Raw genomic sequence first — 19,343 nt, forward strand, 5'->3', positions numbered from 1 at the left:
CTTTCAAAACTTTAATTAAACAACTAAGCCAAACACTGGTGCCAAGAAACTGTGAGACTGCAATGTTTGTGTTATTCCAAAACAAGACATGTCATTCCCTTCCTTTCCAATCAGCCTATTGTGTACACCCACAGAGAATGTAATGTATAACTCAGACAAATTCTGCATTAAATGTTTTTTTAATGGCAACAATTGGTAACTGACAGAAGAAATAGGGAGGAAGCTTTAGAATGGATGCAGCTACACGCACAGGGTCCCATTTTTCACCAGGATGCCTCGCTGTGTGTCCTCATTGATACCATCCATTGATCGCTCTCAGCCTGAACAGTCACAGATCGATTTTGCAACTCCACAGCATTGGGTTGACCGGCTGCTTTTTCCAAAGGGATTCTGTAGACTTCTGCAGCACTGTGATCGATGGCTGAACAACTGGCTGTATTTGCCACACAGCTGCTTTACAAATACAGTTTATTTCATGCGATCACTGGATTTTACTTTCCAAATTCTGAACATGTGAATAGTTTCTCTGTGTAAGTCAGGGGTGGGGAACCTTTTTCCTCTCAAGGGCCATTTTAATTTTTACAACATCCTTCGAGGGCCGTACAAATTATTGAACTCAACGTCTGCTTAAAAAACTCAAATCACAGCCCATTCATTTCGCGTTTCTTTCATGCTGTGCAAAGAAAAAGCAACCTCTTAATCCAGATATTTGACCATGACCCGCGCATTCATGCACCGTGGCATGACCACCAAAACAGGAAACAACAAGCTTGTTTAATTATTTTGCGGTCTAGATTTCTTGAATTTTTTTCTTTTTTGCGTGTGTTTATAAATCACCCCGAGGGCCGTACCAAATGGTCTTGCGGGCCGTATACGGCCCGGAGGCCGGAGGTTCCCCACTCCTGGTGTAAGTAGACAGCTCAGCACAAAAAGGCAGTTTTCAATAAGGGTAAGTTGACTGAATCGAGGAATAGCTTTTATCATTAGGAGCTAAGAGGCTGATAATGAGTTGGCACTTAGCTGGACCGGCTGCCTGCACGAGAAATATAAAAACCTTGGATGTAATGCAGTAAAGGAAGGTTTTACAAAAAAAAAAAAAAACGAATAACACTAATATATACCAGTCACCTCTGTGGAAACATTGGTATAACTGCCTTTTTTTATTTATATTTGAGTGTTGGATGTCTTTTAAAAATGGACCTGATGATGATGATGTAAGATCAACCAAATATGAAAACAAGTTCATACATTATTTTGCATGGGGTTTATCGCTCTAACTTGTCACAAAAAACCCAAACACGGTAACGAATAAAATGCAATGTCTAGTTGCATTGTGGATCTCCAGTTGAAATCATTTAATGTATTTTCAGGATCTGCTGGCATTATGATAATCTATTTAAACAGGCAGCCACAATACTCTGGACCATATCGTCTTGAGCATGTCATTGGTTCCTGTTTCCATCTGAACTGATTTGGAAGTGAGGCCTGATGAGTGTCACGGGCACTAATGCATCGTGTCAATCACAATCACAATCACAGACCAAATGGCTCACCCATTAATAAATTAGATAAAAGGTTTTTCCTGTTTTATCCGTCTCTGTTCATCCTCGGTTTTTTCTCTTTGCTCACCTCTAATCTTTTCTTTGTTTTCTCGGTTCTGTTTTCCTTTCGTCTCAGACTATCCCTCTCTGTCTGCATTCTTTCTGCTGCTCTCATCTCTTTCCAAACTCTCGCTCCCTCACATCTATCAATCCATTGTTTTCCTTGTATTATTCTTTCTCAGGCAATAGCTACGTCGTCATCACTTGCACAGGCAGACGAAGCACACATATTCAGTATTCTCGTTCACGCTCGCTTCCCATAACCTTCCTTAGATGAACTCAAAGTCAATATGCTATCAATATAACAAACAAACGCAATGAATACCAATTCAGTTGTGCTTGAGGCTACGTGCTACAGTTAATTAACCCACATGCTATGCTCCTCCTATAGGCTGTGGTAGAAATGCTACAGTGTTGTTATCACTTTACTCTGCCATATATAGAAGTCTATTGAACTATCTACACTGTATATATTTGATTGCTATACTAAGATATTGTGATTTGTTATGTCCATCCAACACTACAAAGTGCCATACTGAACCTTGCTGGGGTGCAAAAGAGTGGTGCTGTGAATGAAGAATATGTATTTGTTGTGCATGTTTGTGCTACATGGCTACAGAAATGGCCAAACATATCCCATCACATTTGATAGGTGGGGTAGGTATAGTGTTTACAATTTAAAATTCAGAAATGACATATAGCAGGTCAATTCAATGTTTTACTTATGTCTACATTTGTTTAACCTGTCCTAGTATTGCCATAAAAAAACTGTAAGCGCACACCCATTGGCTCCATATATCCATATATTTTCTTATTCCTTACATGAATTACAAATAATTACAGTTAAGCCAAATGTCAAGCCGACTGATACATAGTGAAACACAATTAGTTTCCTATCTGGGATGCAAACATGAAAGGTCATGTTAAAAGATATACAGCTGCCATGATGTGTTTTGAAATTGAATACAAACATTATAAGTTCAAAAATAGCTGGCCTTATGAATTGCTATCCAACACCCAACAGGAATTCCCCAAAAGCTCATAAATATTTTGAAGCTGTACTTTATTATTTCAGTTACTTTAGCTCTCAATATTTCGGTATGACATAAGATGACAGCTGTCTCAAAGGACATTTCGAAAAAAAGACTTTAACTAGCAGCTAAGAAAAGGTCTGTGTCATTACAGACATCAAAGAAAAAGCCCACCCTCCCATCTCTGTCCTTTGATCTCAAGAAGAATGGAACATCTAAAAGACAGCTTGTCATAATGTGCCATCACATCGCATTCTACCAGATGGTTCACAATGTGGCATCACATATCTTACGTTTTCCATGGCTGTCAGTGGGCTATCAGTCAGCAGTGTTGGCTTTTAATGTGGCCACAAAGTTTACCATGTTGGTTTGGGTGGGATTGTCAAAACATCACATGACAGCAGGAATTCACACATGCTGCTCCACAAAAAGATAAAACAGACAGAAATACACACAACTGCAATTTTGTATAAGAGGATCTGCCCCTGTTCAGCCTGGGAAAACTGAAATGTACTTGTCTCTTCAATCTTCTTTTAATCACACATATAGTCATATTAACAATAGAATAGGTGCATGGCGATTGCCTTCGAAGACAACACAGGCTGTAACATCTTTTACATCTTGTGCCCAAATCAGCTGTCCGTGCCTTATAAAAGTCATATGTGAAAGTTATAAAAGATATTCATGGTATGGTAAAGGTTTGGTCAGGTTTATGTATGAAATATTGTTGGTTAAAGTAATGAAAAGATTGTTGTCACAGATAAAAGAAAACCAACTCTCACTGGACCAGGTTGTCAAACTCACACATTTTCTAGGTCAAGCCTCCGGTGATGCACGGAAAGTTGTAAACATAAGATTCCAAACCAAAGTTAGTCATGGAGTGCCACAGGGCTCAGTGCTCGGACCTATTTTGTTCACATTATATATGCTTCCGTTAGGAATTATAAGGAATCATTCTGTACATTTTCATTGTTATGCAGATGATACTCAACTACATTTATCAATCAAGCCTGATGAAATGAATCATCTAAATACAATTCAAGACTGCCTCAAAGACTTAAAAACGTGGATGACCTTAAAACTGAAGTTATTGTACTCGGCCCGAAGAATCTACGAAACAAATGATCTAAAGATATACTAACTATGGATGGCATTAATTTGGCCTCCATTGAGACTGTAAGGAATCTTGGTGGATTCATCTTCCTATTATACACACATGCATTTCCAAACATTTGGACTACCTATGTTGTAAAAGGTATTATCTTTTCAATTTACACATGGCATCTATTGCACGTCTGTCTGTCCTGGGAGAGGGATCCTTCCTCTGTTGCTCTCTCTGAGGTTTCTCCCATTTGTGGTATTTTTGCACATGCAAAGAGTATTATCAACAGTTTTAATAATACCATTTGTAGAATTGCATTCCAGTTGTGGCTGTATACCAGGGGTCGGGATCCCTTTTGATATGAAGTGCCAATTAGAAAACAAAATCTGATTAGTGTGCCGACGTTCGTGAACTGTCAACAGGGGGGGAGCTCGACGGGAAGCTGTGGACCTCTGTCACCTGTCAGCGCAACTTACATGATGCAGTTTAAACACAGTTAAATAAATAAAGGGCGGTGCTGGCCGTCAGCGAACCGAGCCTGGTCGTCTGACGGCCGGATGTACTGTGATTCTCCAGAATACACAGTTGGCCAGTCCGCCCCTGTGTAGCATATTATTTCGATGACAGATGAGAAGATCGCCACTGGGCTTTCAACTAAAGACACAGCCACACAAAAACTGTGGCATATAGGCTACAGCTCCTTATGGGTAATGCAATGTGTGAAGTGCGTTACACCCCTGGTCATTTCACCATGGAGGAAAGCAGCAGAAAGTCGACTGGAGTTAAAGAGAGCGGGGCCTAGAAGTTATCCTTCTGCGCTGCGTTGCGTGCATGGCTTCCTTCTGCAGGGGGAGATGCGCTCTGCCGGCGGCCTCGTTCAGGATCCGAAAATACAATTTAAATATTTTGCACACTTATTCCTAGTGTGCCACTGGTTACGGTCCCGCGTGCCAGGGGTTGCCGACCCCTGCTGTATACTAATGATAATAATAGGGAGGCGTGTGGCGCAGTGGATAGAGCGTTGGTGATGGGATAAGGGGGCCACAGGTTCAAACCCCACTGCAGTCAGCATGTCGTTGCGTCCTTGGGCAAGACACTTCACCCCAAATTGCTCCTGTGGGGATTGTCCACAATATTGAGTATGTAAGTCGCTTTGGATAAAAGCGTCTAACAAGTGACATGTAATGTAATAAATAATACACTTTATTTGTATAACACCTTTCATGCACAAAGCAGCCCAAAGTGCTTTACAGAAAACATAACAATATTAAAATAATATTAAAATAAATACAGAACAAGATAAAACATCGACAGTGATCCTAATAAAATTACCTTGAATTAATGCTGACAAGAAATTAAAATAGGTTAAAATAAAACAATTAAAAAAATAAAAATAAAAAATGTAAAATAAAACGATGAATGTAATATTAAACCTTCCACCTTCTTTTACCCTCCCTGTATCTCTCCATCATTCACACACACCTATATACAAAACCTCAATTGAAGCTTAAAATGTGAGAAGTAACATCGGACAAAACCCCTTCAACCACCAATCATAACATCCTTCTGAAGAGGTGCCACATCAGTTGATACATTTGCTTCTACTCTTATCTGTAAGCTAGTGGCATGCTGTCTGTTTATTCCTCCAGAGCAGTGGTTCCCAACCTGGGGGGCGCCAAAGATCGCAGGGGGGGGCGCAAGGCCTCAGATGATTTGAGGCCAAATATCATATTTAGACTTTTTTTTTTTTACTTTTTTTTTTAACATATAATTGTAAAGCAATACATGATTGTCACTAAAAGCCTCGTCTTTACTTTAAAATATAACAAATTATTGAGTAATTAATTTGAATAACAATTCAAGTTAGTAGCTATTAAAGGCATAAAAAGACAGAAATGTATAATTCTTTCTTTAATAGAAATGTTTCTTCTGCCCGTAAATTGTCCAGACCGGGCTTTTCTGGATAAGCGCATTTTTAAAAACATAGTCATTGTCCATGTCGGTTTCAGTTGGATTATTTGTCACAGTTGCTCCGATCAGATCAGTCTCCTCCATTTATTTACGACTTTTGAATCCACATAAACACATCGGCAAAATCTGACTTACTTTGAGCATGTGTTTTAAACAGTTTAATCCCTTTGTGAATTGTTTCCACTTCTGCGCCAACCTTTAATTTCTTCATACAGCGGGAATCCAAATGAATTAATCCCGAGTCCAATAACCATCAGTCACTCCAATAGTGCTCCTTAATTACGCTTTCATCCTCCTTTAACAAAATACTTCACATTCATCCAGTTTGTGACAGTAGTTGTAGCATTTTTGAGACTTTTAAACTTTAATTACCGCTGTTGCACTCCCCCTCCCCCCTTGTGTGTGTTTGTGTGTGTGGGGGGGGCGCAACTTCCAACAGGAGTCATTTGGGGGGGCTCTTGGGGAAAAAACCACTGCTCCAGAGTATGGCATTCAGACTCATGTTTTAATGATCGACCCACAATGAAATATTGATTTAAGTGCCATACAGATTGGAGTGGCTTGGCAGTTAAACAACATTAAATTCAACCCTTTTCCCGCTCCTCAAACCTCCTCGTTTTGATGTGAAGCCAGGGGAAACTGTGAGGTCTTAACCACAAAAGGCCCCAAGAGCAGCAGAGAATGTGGATCATTTACCAGTTCTTTAGTGTCCTGTCATTTTTCTCATTCTATATGAAGAGGCTGATTTATAAGAAAATGAGGGAGGAGAAGTTTCTAAATGTAACATCACATTGTTAATGCCCTCTTTAGTCCTCAATGCAAACCAAAGCCATTTACTATGAACTTTTACAATCTGAGCTAAAAATTCACCTCTTTGCACTAATACTGTAATACTTGTTGAACATAACATTTTTACATTTGTATGTGTTTTTATATGTTCCTAGTTATTGTGCTTTTTATCATGCTTTGAATGATTGTTTTATTATTTTACTCCCATTGTGTTATTTTATATTTATTGCCTGTACAGCACTTTGGTCAACCGAGGTTGTTTCGAATGTGCTATATAAATAAATACAGATTGAGATTTAGCAAATGAAACAAAAGAAAAACGGGAAGAAATGTTCTGATACGGCATCAAATGATAGATAGATGTATACTTTATTAATCCCAAATTAGGAAATTCTTACTGACAGTGTATTAACATGTAAGTATTGATACATCTGTTCAGTGTGGTCATCATGCTGAAGATTAAATCCGCATGAACCGACATTGTGATATGAACCATGAGTAATTTGCGTCATTTCATTGCTTACTGCGAAGGAATATGCATTAAGAATAACACCAATACACCGCGTTGATGTTGACCTTAGACAAACTTCCGCTAACTCAGAGTTACAGTGTAAAAGAGCCACAGACGGCCATCACACCGCTTTGAGGAAGGGTTGCTGATAGCCATCATGAGGAAGTGTTCGTGTTGCTCACAGTCACTCAGGGAGGCTGCCTCTGCTTCTGAGTCTGCACTGCGGCTCGGCTGATTTTCCCATCATGCTCTTGCACAAACAATGTTAAACAGCAAACAGACTTTGAATTGTCTTTTTTTCTGCTTCCCCTTTTCATGGCTTTGTTTTTGTTTGTTCTCCGTTTCAACTTTGGCTGTTAATGCCCTCACTCCTGTCTCAACTCTCCTCCCCCAACCGCCTCACTTTCCTCCCATCACAGTTCTTTAATCAGACCATGAAATGACTGCGGAGGCTGGCAGAGGCATCTCCTCTCCACGGATTATCTGAAGTGCTAATGTGAAAGAAGAAAGTAGTAAGAGACGTACGAATGGAAAGCAAGATGTAGACATGGGGGGAAAAGAGGACATTAGAGAAGTAAATTGGTGCAGTAAAGTTCTGGGAAGTGATGGATAATAAATAAAAGAGAAATGCACCAAACAAGAGCATATTGAAGCAGAGGAAGGGAGCTCAAACTATACCAGAGTATAAAACAAAAAGATGACGAATCATTTTTGTGCTTTTTCTGACTTTCAAATTCCACTATTTTGCATCCGTCACAGAAAAATGGTTTCGATGATAACATGAGGAGGATGTGCGTTCACCGAGAGATGAAAGGACACTAGCAGGAGAAGAAGAAAACACACAGAGACCGAGCTGAAGATTAGAGGCAGACATTTCCTCTGACCAGATAGAAACCATTAGCAGGTTATTAACATCTCTCCACGTGACGACAAATAGTGTAAATTCATGATTCATTTTCTGCAGCAGCTACAGTAGGCAGATCTGGGCCATTCTACAGTTTTAAAATATTTCCAGGACCAGTTCCAGGATGAGGTTCCCTGCCGTTCTAATGACTACTCATTGCCCTTAGCTGGATGTTAGACTAACTAATGTACTTTGTTGTGCATTGATTAAAATAATACTCTTTATTCTGCTATGCTTGTCTTTGTTGTGCTGGAGATGAACACACGCACAATTTGTTTTTGCCAGAATATATGTCAGCACCTGCATTGGCCATGTAGTCTTTCCCCTGTGGTATGTGTGTGTGTTTGCATGTGTGTGTGTGTGTTTGCATGTATGTGTGTGTTTGCATGTGTGTGTGTGTGTGTGTTTGCATGTGTGTGTGTGTGTGTGTGTGTGTGTGTGTGTGTGTGTGTGTGTGTGTGTGTGAACCCAAGCAAGCTAATAAATCCTCTCCAACAACGGCTCTTGCAATAATGAGACACTTCTCACCTTTCCTCCCTCTCTTCTTTCACTTGGTCTCTCCACACACGCATGCACACACAAAAGCAAGCACACACAAAAGCTAACACACACACACACACACACCACCCCCCCCCCCCCCCCCCCCTGGGGAGCACTGAGATTCCCACTTCTGCTTGCTATGGCAACACAGCGTTACTCCTGAAAATCGTTTCCCACAACTGGACACCGCGGCGAGCCACTCAGATATCTGGGCCTCTATGGATCATAAATCTAACTATACAACATAAGCAATATATCTTCATCCAGCAGAGAAAGAGAGAGACGTCTCCTCTACAGAGGAAAAGACTTGAGGAGACATTTACAAAAGGCTTTCAGTAGTCTGAAGAGATGTTAATATAGTGGTTTCTATCAGTGAGGAGGTTAAACAGCAGTTAATATTTTCACCTTATCTCTATCCCTCAGAAGAAGTTCCTTTCTAGAGGAAAATGAGATAAACTCTGCACAGACCAAGAGGAAAAGAGGAAGTACCTGCAGATCACACTCAGTGGGAACCAACACATCGACTGGCTCCAGGGTTTGAATGCAGAGGCGGTTCTCTCAAGAGTTCAGAGCTTACTGAATTCAATATTCACTAAGAAACAAGGTACATTATGAAGAGTAGGTTGTTTATGTAAAAGACGATATTTCAACAACAGAAAACGTTATGTGTTCCCTGTAAACAACCACGTATACTGCTCAACGCAATAGACTCCATGTTGCAAAAGATCGATTATGTATACAGATGATCTAGTTGCTCTCATATCAATATCTGTAAGCAGATTCTAACACCACTAAAACAAGTTCAGGTCTAGCTGAAGTGTCTATTTGCTTCATGTAAAAAAACAACTAATTATCAATTGCTAGCCTTTTGAAAAGATCTGATAAACAATAATATGTTCATTTGCTTCATTGTAATCACAAGCAACAGCATCATCTCCATCTTAATGCTAATCTGCATTTACCATCCTTCTCTCCAAGTTAGACGTTATAAAATATCATCACTTATCTACAGTGTATTTCTTCAGTGCAAAATGGTATTGCTTGCCAGTCACTGCTAAGACATTTCCAATAGACATCTTAAGCCTAAGGTGCAACACGTACCTTTCACTGTGAGCAGGAAAGTAATCTTGATCAAAAGCGTGGGACCTCTTCCTGGAATATAAAATGATTCGACTGCTTTCAGATCATCTTTTATAAGGTTTCAAAGGGAAGTGTGCAAATGAGATAGCATTTTCAGAAAAGAGAAGTGCTTTGTATTGCCCGTCAAAGAGTAGGTAGCAGCCGTATTGCATTTCACCCTCTGTGAATATTTGAAGAGCACTTCTCCATGGTATAATGAAATGTTACACTGTACCAGTGGCAGGGTAAAGACTCTTCTTTAAACCAGTGATGTCAAGTTAAAAGATAAACAATATAATGCTAGAATATAAAGGCTAATTGTTGCAAACTATACTGAAACAGTTATTTCTCAACTAAGAAGTAGAGCAGACGTTTATTTGACTTTGTCACTTTGCCAAGTACCCATGTTCTCATTGCTTGAGGGAGTTGTATTGTACAAAGTATCACATTTCCCAAGATATAACTCCAGGAATGTATGAAATATGTGTCACGTTTTACACCTAGGGATCTAGTTAGACTCTGTTGTATTACACTAATTATCTCAGCATACAAGGACATCAGTTGGAGTCAAGCTAAGTGCATGCAATACTCTGAGGTAGTACAACCAAATTGCTACATCTGTAAAAATGTCCCATCTGAGTAACCTGAAAGCTTAATCGCTAAATGTATTTCATTCATGTCAAATGTTCCCATTAGACAATATACCTTTATGTTGAACTATTTTATAATTCAACAAGATGTCCTTAAAGCTGGAATAGTACAAATTGGAGAACAAATCCAAAAGTTTGTAGTAATGTACCAAGCTTATAATCATGTGTGTACCGTTAACATAAAAGAAAGCTAGAGTGCAAGTTATGTTGATAAACCGTCTGTCTTCTACTGCACATGTGCAGTCGAACACTGCCACCCAGTGGACAGAATAGGGAAGTACAAGCTGCATTCATTCAGAATTCAGTGCAGCATTGTGGCTGTTGTCCTTCTGACCCCTTACATTTTTGTAAAGTGGATCAAACGGCACAGAAGACCGCGAACTGGTCTTGTTTTGAAGGGATTTTAAGGAAGAACATTTCTTAAACATATATCTTGTAAGATGAATAACCAACACACACAGTATTCTGGGACTGTACAATGTCAATATCAATTGCCATATCAAATCAAGATTATTGTCTTATTAAAGGATTGTGGGAGAAATAGTGTGTCAAAGATTGGCAGGTGTGGCCCAGGGGGGTAAATGTGCATCTGTCAATTGGAGGGTAGGTGGTTTGATCCCTATTTCCTGCAGCCAACATGTCAATGTGTCCGTTGCTCCTGTAGGGATGTCTACTGTATTGAAGTGTATGTAAGTTGCTTTGGATGAAAGCGTCAGTTGCATGTCATGTTAGGTAAAAAGACAGACAGTCTTTGGGGTGATACGTTTCAGCTTCATTTCACACTTCAGAGGATACATGCAAACACACCCACACAGAAGCACTTTCAAACTTACCCAAGAGCATCTCTTAGCTGTCTCATACGGCCCTGTGTTGAACCGTGCTCTACTTTTCTTTTTCAGGAGCCCAACATAACCTGCAAAGAAAGTAAAGCATGCATGAATCATCTCAGTCTGTTTGAGAGTCTGCACTGAAATCTTTTCCTGTCCAAGCTGCTCGGAGCATGCTTCTAAATACATAATGTATTCATATATATTATTCACATATTGTTCAGACAAACACCTGCATGTGTTGTGTTTGAGTTGGCCCCAATGCACTGGCATGTCTTTGTAGTGTTACATGACTTAATATTCTATGTTTCCGTGTTATTCACCTTGAAAATCCATTACTTTTGTTGAAACTGTCACATTGGTTTTTTTTCAACATAACATTCTTCTGCAAACAGACTCCTGTGTGGTTTAGAGAAATAGCTTCTCTGATGCTATCAAACCAAAAGGTCAATATCAGGACAGAAACACTCACACTTCCCGTGTTAAAACTTGTACGAGAGAGTGGTGGTTTAATTTAGAAACCAGATCTATTATTTATGAACACTTATCCAGTGAGAGAAACATGAACACAGGTGAAGTGACACCAAGGGGAGGGTTAACAGACTTGGTATGAGGTAGAAAATGCAAAACTTATCCAGCAAAAGACACAATAAACCGATTGAAATTGGCAAAAACTAACATTTGCTGTGTGATTTTGCAAAGGGAACAGGAGAACACAACGTTGGCCTTTTCATCACTGTTAGGAAAAGTTGTTTATTTATACACCCAGCAGTTAATGAGCAACATTATGAGTATTTTGTTGAGTTCACATATCAACAGTCTTCTCCAGAATTGTTGACTACACCTTTAAATGAGTATAATATTCCAGGTCAACACAACACAGCTCAACAATGCAGAACTGGAAAGCGTTTGTTCCTCTCTAGCTCAGTGGCAGTGACGTGTCTCGGCCCCTTCCTGTGCCGGGTTGGCCCGGGTCCACGGTCAGCTGACCAGGGGGGTATACTACGAAGCAGGATTTTCGCTTAGCCGGCTAACTTCAGGGAAAACTCCGGCTTTCCGGTCCTACGAAGCTGGTTCTCTTTTTAGCAGGCTAGATCTCCATGGTAACTTATGCTTAGCGGCTAACCTGGTCGGGACCAGGTTAGGTTGCAGGCTAAGAGCTCAACTCAGTGAAAGCACTGCCTGCTGACCAATCAGAGCTCAGTGTGCGGAGTTTAAAGCGATCAAGTCATATTACAGGAGAAAGGAAATACAGAAAAGCTGCCGTTGCAGGAAAGACGGTCGGTGAAAATCACCGACTGTGTGAACGTGAACATTAATAGAATATCACCTCCCATCTTCAGAGCAATCTGACTATTATAACATTAGCGTTCAGAAAGCTTACTTAAATATCTGCACAACATAAGTAACCAGATCAGAGTAACATTAAGTACAGTCCGCGGCATATCACATCATAATGTATCATATTTCCTTATCTGAGTCAGCTTCTTGAGCCGTATCTGTCCGTGCAACACTCACAGTGTCACATACTGTATGCAGAAGTATTAATTTAAGCAACACATTAAGTTGACGAAACACTTTTGTCAAATGTAATTAAAGTCAGATCGTGTCTTAGACAGGGCAGTGATATCATAAACCTGTTAATGTACGCATTCAAACACGTTTTCTTTTACCAGCTGTATTCACCTTGCAGACATGTGCAGCTATGTGGCTTTTATCCTGGACACAGTGTTTAAGTCATGGATGTTTAAAGTTTAACTTCTTCATATTTTACTAATATTAAAGTTCACTTTTCATTCAGGAAGTATGACGCTGCGCGGTCAGTACGTTTCTCTATGTTTGTGATTGGTCGAATGCTCCAAATACCACCCCTTTCATGTGAACGCGCACCTAAATAGATAGGGCACGGCTGGCTTGAGCGATCCACTTGATAACCCGCGTCGTAGTACCGTTTAGCGAGAGCGCGTATGTTTTGGATTAGGCCAACCGGCTAACTCAAACATATCCAGGTTAGGTTGAACCAGCTTCGTAGTACAGGCCCCTGGTTTCACACAGACTCTCAGTCCAAATACAAATAACTAATGACGGTTAGAGGAAATAGGAATAGTTGGCAAACTTGCTTCTTTAGCCAATAAAAGGCCGTTACTGGAGATATTTACAAACGTATAATTCAACTGAAAAACCAATCCAAAAATAAATGATACATTTATATATTTACATTTAAATAATAATATCAAAATAATAAATACAAATAAACAATATCAACAAATATTTTGGATTTTGATGTATTGCTGAAGAAAGTAACCTAGTGTTTTTTGAAATTTGTTATCAAATATATTAAAAAACTGTGAAATATTGATTTCATCAGTCAGTATGCTTCAGGGCAGTTATGCCATGTTATGGTAACGGTTTATCACATTTACAAAAGAAAAGTAACAATACTTTATGATAGGGCTGTGCAATTTATAGACACTTAATCGAAATTGCAATATTGGCTATTCAATCTTAGAATCGCATGAAGTGCAATATTTGTAAAAAAGTTACAATTTTGGTGATGCACAAAAGCCCCTGACCTTTAAATCATCATTCTACAGATTTAAAACGAAAATCTTTAGGTACAGAATTTAGATCCGCGTAGAAATCTCATGACTATTTTGAATATATGTTTCAATGATGTTAGGAATAATGATGCAAAATGATCACTCTCCAATATAGTAAATCATATCACGACTTCAATATCAGCCAAAATAATAGCAATTAGACTTATTTGGCTTGATGTGCACAGGTTTGTATATAATAGACTATCTTTGATTTCCATCCCAAAAATAAAGGTGAATTGAAGGTTTGAATGTAACTGTTGGTTTTATTCACCATTTCCTTAACCTAATATTCAGTATAAAATAAAGGTTTGGTCCTTATTACAGCACATACCATCCACATGGGCCTAAAGACATGAATTCATCATTAACAGGAGAATGTATTCAAAGAACAAAAAACAATGGTGCCAATGCTGAACATGTTCTGCCTAGTAACAAAAGCACATTTTGATTAATTATTGTAGGACTTTGCGTCATAGAAATAGATATGTAGCCGATGCTAAATGATTTTCAAAGCTAGTGTAGAAGGGAGCAGAACACTGAGTTACAGAGTGTCAGGGTGTTCTGTAAAGCAACACAAGTGCAACCTATCAGTTCTCCCTCATACAAAGTGTATTCCCTTGGGAGCTTTTTCTAACCTTTCATGGAAAGGACACCACGGCAGAAGCCCTTGAAGTTGATCCTCCCATGGGAGTCTGGGTCCAGACATTTGGCCAAGTTTTTCACCTTTGGAGGGGTACAGAGACAACATTAGAGCTATCAGAGCACAGGAGACACATTTATGTTCACACACAGTAAACATATTTTTAAAAAGTAACACATTTTAGCTTTTGTGCTACGTCAACTCAATATGTGGGCTTTGGAGAAAAAAACGGTACTGAAACTAATTTCTGTAATTGTATTGTGTCAGAAGCTTATTGAAAAGTATGATCTCCACTCCAACTAATACACTCATCAACCACATGAACAGGAATGTGCTTGAGTGTGTCTGTGTGAGTGTGTATTTGTGGGTCTGTGCAGCCCACTTCCTGATTTGTGAGATAGACAGGGGGCTGATAAGTACAAACCACTTATTAGTACATGAATCATCCTTCCTCCCAGCATTGCACTAAGACTCAACAGAGATGAACAGCGCTGCCTTATTATCATATTAAGTCTTTCCTTTGAAGCCATCAAATGATCTCATACTGCCTGTACCAATCCTCTCTAAATCATCTTTGTAAAAATAAATGAATAAATAAGAGTTTACTGCCTTATCATTTGAAAACAAACCACAACTAAATGTAACAGCCATAGTCACAGCAATGTGCATTGTTTATTTCATGACACAATATGTGCGTTTGTTTTGCTAAACTAAATGTTTTAAAAGTATTCATCACTTTTATTGATGATCTTGACACTTAGATTAGATTAGTTAAGTTTGTTAACAGCAGAGTTGATATGTTGGGCCTCATGGGTCAACCCTTATCCATACACTTTACTATGTTCAAAGTTAGTGGAGCTTTGTCCGAATGTGATGACTGCACCTGTGCTACACGGTTAACTTGTGTGTCACTAACCCTCGTGCACATGCTTTAGTGTTCCATAGTTTACCATACATCCTGCTCATAACTGATTTAGTACTGGCAGTTCATTTTAGTTTTCATTTCAAGAGCACACATTTAGCTGACTTTTCTACAGAGATGTATGTATGTCTTTAGATGAGTCACCTTGAGTCATTCTAACATTGTTTCCTTTAGTGCTGTTACTTGTTGCTGCTGCTGGAGGGACCTCTTGGAGGCTGTAACAAAAGATGCTGCAACTAAACCTGAAAGCTGAACTACAGGAAGTGGCAAAGTGGAATGGACCAAGTGATTTTTTTAAACCAACCTGTTACTCCTCGTGCAAGTCAATTTGGTCACACAAATAATTATTACACTACATGAAATTGCAAGATTAACCGAAGGTCATTGAAAATATTTGTCTGAGAACAGCGCAAATATACAATCATTTACATTGTCATTTGGCCAGTAGCTGTATACTTTATATAGACCAATAGAACAAAAAAAGACTTGCTGAAAAAGCAACAGATGGACGAAACAAAATCCATAATATGTATATACATTTTCATCTGAACCGGGTCAAAGGCATTGGGATGGATAACTAAAGCAATCCAACACCCCTCATATGCAATATCACACATTTGTATTAGAAACATTGGCCAAAGCACAGCCAAATACATGATCCCCCCACACCTCCTTCACTGCAGAGCGCTGCTTCCCCTCAGCGCTCTGCACCACGGCTCAATAATGCATTATTCTCTTTGCAAGCTGCCCACAGACACTTTACAGCACTAATTTCAGCAAAGGTTGGTCAATGAGACGGAAGCTGCTACAACATTTCTCAGAATTAAAAACCCAAACTAAGGTTGGATTAGGTCATGCCTAAACTTTGAGAGGTAGAGACAGCATTCGTCATAAGAGAATTGTGTGAAACTACACATCGAAAAATGTGTCTCATAGATCCACATTTTGTATTTATTAAAAGGTTTACATTTATTCATTTGTGCAGCTCATCTCACACCCTCAAAACCATTGCCTGGCAACTGGGTAACAGTGCAGCTGACAAGCTATTTGTGGTGTTCAAAACTGTATCTTGTATTAAATGAATATCTCTAGCCTGTAAGAAAAAAAGTATAGCTTTTTAAACTGGCGGTCACAGGAGGATGTATATCAAGGTCACCTTAATGTCAGATGTGTGTACCTATAATGGTGTCTTACTTGTCTTCAGTTGTTAAGGACAAAGTGAAGGTGAGAGAAAAGAGGGCAGAGGAGGAAACTGTCGCCGTGCACGTTTGCATGTGACTGCACGACTGGGAGAGCCACCTACTGCGGGAATTGCTGATATAGGACAATGACACGAGAGGGCAACACATGCAGGAGGCTGCTTTACTGTATGCCTCCAATGAAGAATTTCAAACCCAACCGAGCAAGAGAAAGGAAATTAAATAAATGTCTCGTGCAAAAATGAAAAAGGTTTTTCAGCGTCTCAAATCTGAATATTTCCTTATTTTTCACTTTTTCTTTAGTATCATATTAAACTGGATATCTTTAGGAATGACAGAACGAGACATTTTGAAGACCCAAAGATGAATCAATTAATCTAGAAAATTGGTAGATTATTAATGAAAAATGTAAGTAATCAATAGCTGCAGTCCTATACAACCCTAACATAATTGTAGAACATATCGTTTGTTGATGTATGTAGTCTATTCTGTACTCTACTGACTTGTAGGTCCTTGAGTTTATAAATTGCATTGACTTCATGTTGCGAACTCATTTCCCAGATGAAAGCGTCCCCAGGGAGCCAATCAGTGGCTCCACAGTGTTCCTGCTGATGAGCAACACAACACTGGGGAGCCAATCAAACACTGTTCTATTACCCTGCCATGCACTGAGACACAAGGGGATGCCCACTGTGACACACGCACTGATGAATAACATCTCAAATATTACCAATAATAACCCTTCTGCATCACAAGCTAAGGGAAAGAAGATTACACAGTGTTCTCCGATTTGTTATAGGCACGTCTCTCATAATGAACTAACCCTCAAAAAGAATATTCAATCAGATGAGACAGCGCTGTGCATTCAAAAAACATAGATTACTCAATGGTGACAGATACACACTGTTGTTTTTGTTTTCTAATCTTTACAATGATTCAGTAACAAGTATTATCAGGAACAGACACATTGCTGAGGTCATTTATCGGGAATATGATACAGCAACTTGCTCTCAGGGAAAAAAAATCTCAGCGGTTACTGAGAAAGAGCTCTTCTCTTTTTCAGGAACTGCTGTCCTGGTCATTCTCTATAAAAGACTTGAAGGAGGCAATATTGAGGTGGCAAATAAATATATATTTTTTCAAAACCATAGATTTTGTTCCGCTGTCTCAGCACATATTTTGTGAGAGTCATGGTGCATTAGCCATGAACAGTCTAGGTTTAAGCACATTGTTGGGGATATATTCCTAATAGCTTGACTGGTGCTGGAGTTGGTACGTTGAAGTATAAAACATTTGATTGTAATATCAGCAAATAGCTTTTTGGTTTTATTTTACACAAAATACAAACCACTAGTATCGATATGGATCCCTTAAATGTAGGTTTTAAATTATTATTATTTTACGATAATTGAACAAAGCAGGACATTACACAGTTCAAGTAAACTAGTTAAATCTAGTTTAGTCTTATTAGATGTTTTGAAATGGATTGGTTAATTGCTTTTACCTGATTATTTACATCACTTCAGATATAATGTCTCTAATGTTATGCACTTGCAATTTAAATGAGTACAAAAAATGCTAAAAGTGAATAGCATCTTTCGGTCTGGCAGTACTGTAGGCCCAGTAAACATTCTAACTTTCCTGCTTCAGTAAAACTTTACAACGATCTTATTATTCCACACACAACTCTCAGTTAAAGGAGATGTAAATGCATCATACTGTTTTGCTGGACTATCATACTATCCCCCACTGTTTCTACCGCATTGCAAGTAACAAAAACATGTTTCCAACCTGGAAATCTGTAATGAGGAAACTTCTCTGCATTAGTGTGTACATGCAGGTGAAGCTAGGCTCTTCCCAATTAGCTTCTCATGTGTCAAAAACTCCATGTTAGCTTCTTCATCACATAGCAATGTAGTGATATATTTTTAGGAGGAAAGATACAGCATAACACGTTCCAGAAAATAATGAGGGCGTGTGGAAAATGCTAGCATTATTCGGTTACCTAAAACACTGTAGGCTTCTAATGGCACAGTGTAACCTATAGGGAAAAAAAAGACGAAGCAAAAATAACAATTACTGAGGATCCACGTGCTCACCTGTTCTGCTTGTCCAAACTGGGAACCAAGCTGCACAAAGTGTTCAGGGAGGATAAACCCGTCTGAGTCCTCGTCACAAACGTCGAACACCTGTTTGAGTTTCCTCACAAATGCCAGCAAACTCTCCGACTGAGGAATTCTGTCTTCTCCCATTTCTTTGGTGCTTTTTAAATCTTCTTTTCGGTTGTTTTACTCCAACACAAAAACACCATGTTGTTAGGAAACTAGCAGGTCTTCTGTGCGCGTGACACAAAGTTATTGGATGCTGCTGCTGCGCGCGGGAGGAGTAGTGATGCTGATGGACACAAGTCCCAAACCGGAAGCATACAATAGCAGGATAGGATAGGATAGTGTTTCACATAACAATACAAGTACAGAAGTCCCTATCAATGCATGTATCACATTTAGTGGGATGCAGCCAATAGTAAATCCATGTATTGTAAAACCACAAGTTTCAACCTCAAAATGGCACCATTGAAAAAGCCAGTCTCAATATATTACAATTTTAACATATTATCAGAGAAAACATCCACATCCCTGATGGAAAGTGAATGAATAAGTTAGTGGGAAGAAACAGCTTCTGAATCACATTCAAGGAGCAGATGTAAAATCACTGATTCATGAGGAGATGCTGTGCTACTGTCTGGGGAGAAAAAAATATTGTCCTGCATAGTAGGAATATTGATGCTGAAATATAACACACCCAAAAAGGAGGGTGGTATTTTCGGTGTTGAAGCTGAATACTGTCTCTTCTTTACTCCGTATTAGCTTTCATGAGTAAAAAAAAAGGATTCCAGTTAAAATGGGGAATTTTGTTTAAAGACAATTCTCAACAATT

The 19,343-nt window shown here is 39.1% G+C and overlaps 1 protein-coding gene across 1 annotated transcript in view; it reads right to left on the reverse strand.

Annotated features, from left to right (window-relative positions):
• The window catches only part of rab11fip4b (RAB11 family interacting protein 4 (class II) b), a 62,048-nt gene extending 43,349 nt beyond the window's left edge, over window positions 1–18,699 (reverse strand). Inside the window, exons 1-4 of the mRNA XM_079679375.1 lie at window positions 18,506–18,699; window positions 14,281–14,368; window positions 11,052–11,131; window positions 9,551–9,601 (exon numbers count right to left, since the gene is read on the reverse strand). The gene's annotated coding sequence lies outside the window, so the exon portion shown is untranslated. The remainder of the gene's footprint in view (window positions 1–9,550; window positions 9,602–11,051; window positions 11,132–14,280; window positions 14,369–18,505) is intronic.
• Between the last annotated feature and the right edge of the window lie 644 nt (window positions 18,700–19,343).

Source organism: Notothenia rossii, assembly GCF_949606895.1.
Source record: "Notothenia rossii genome assembly, chromosome: 1".
NCBI lineage: Eukaryota > Metazoa > Chordata > Actinopteri > Perciformes > Nototheniidae > Notothenia > Notothenia rossii.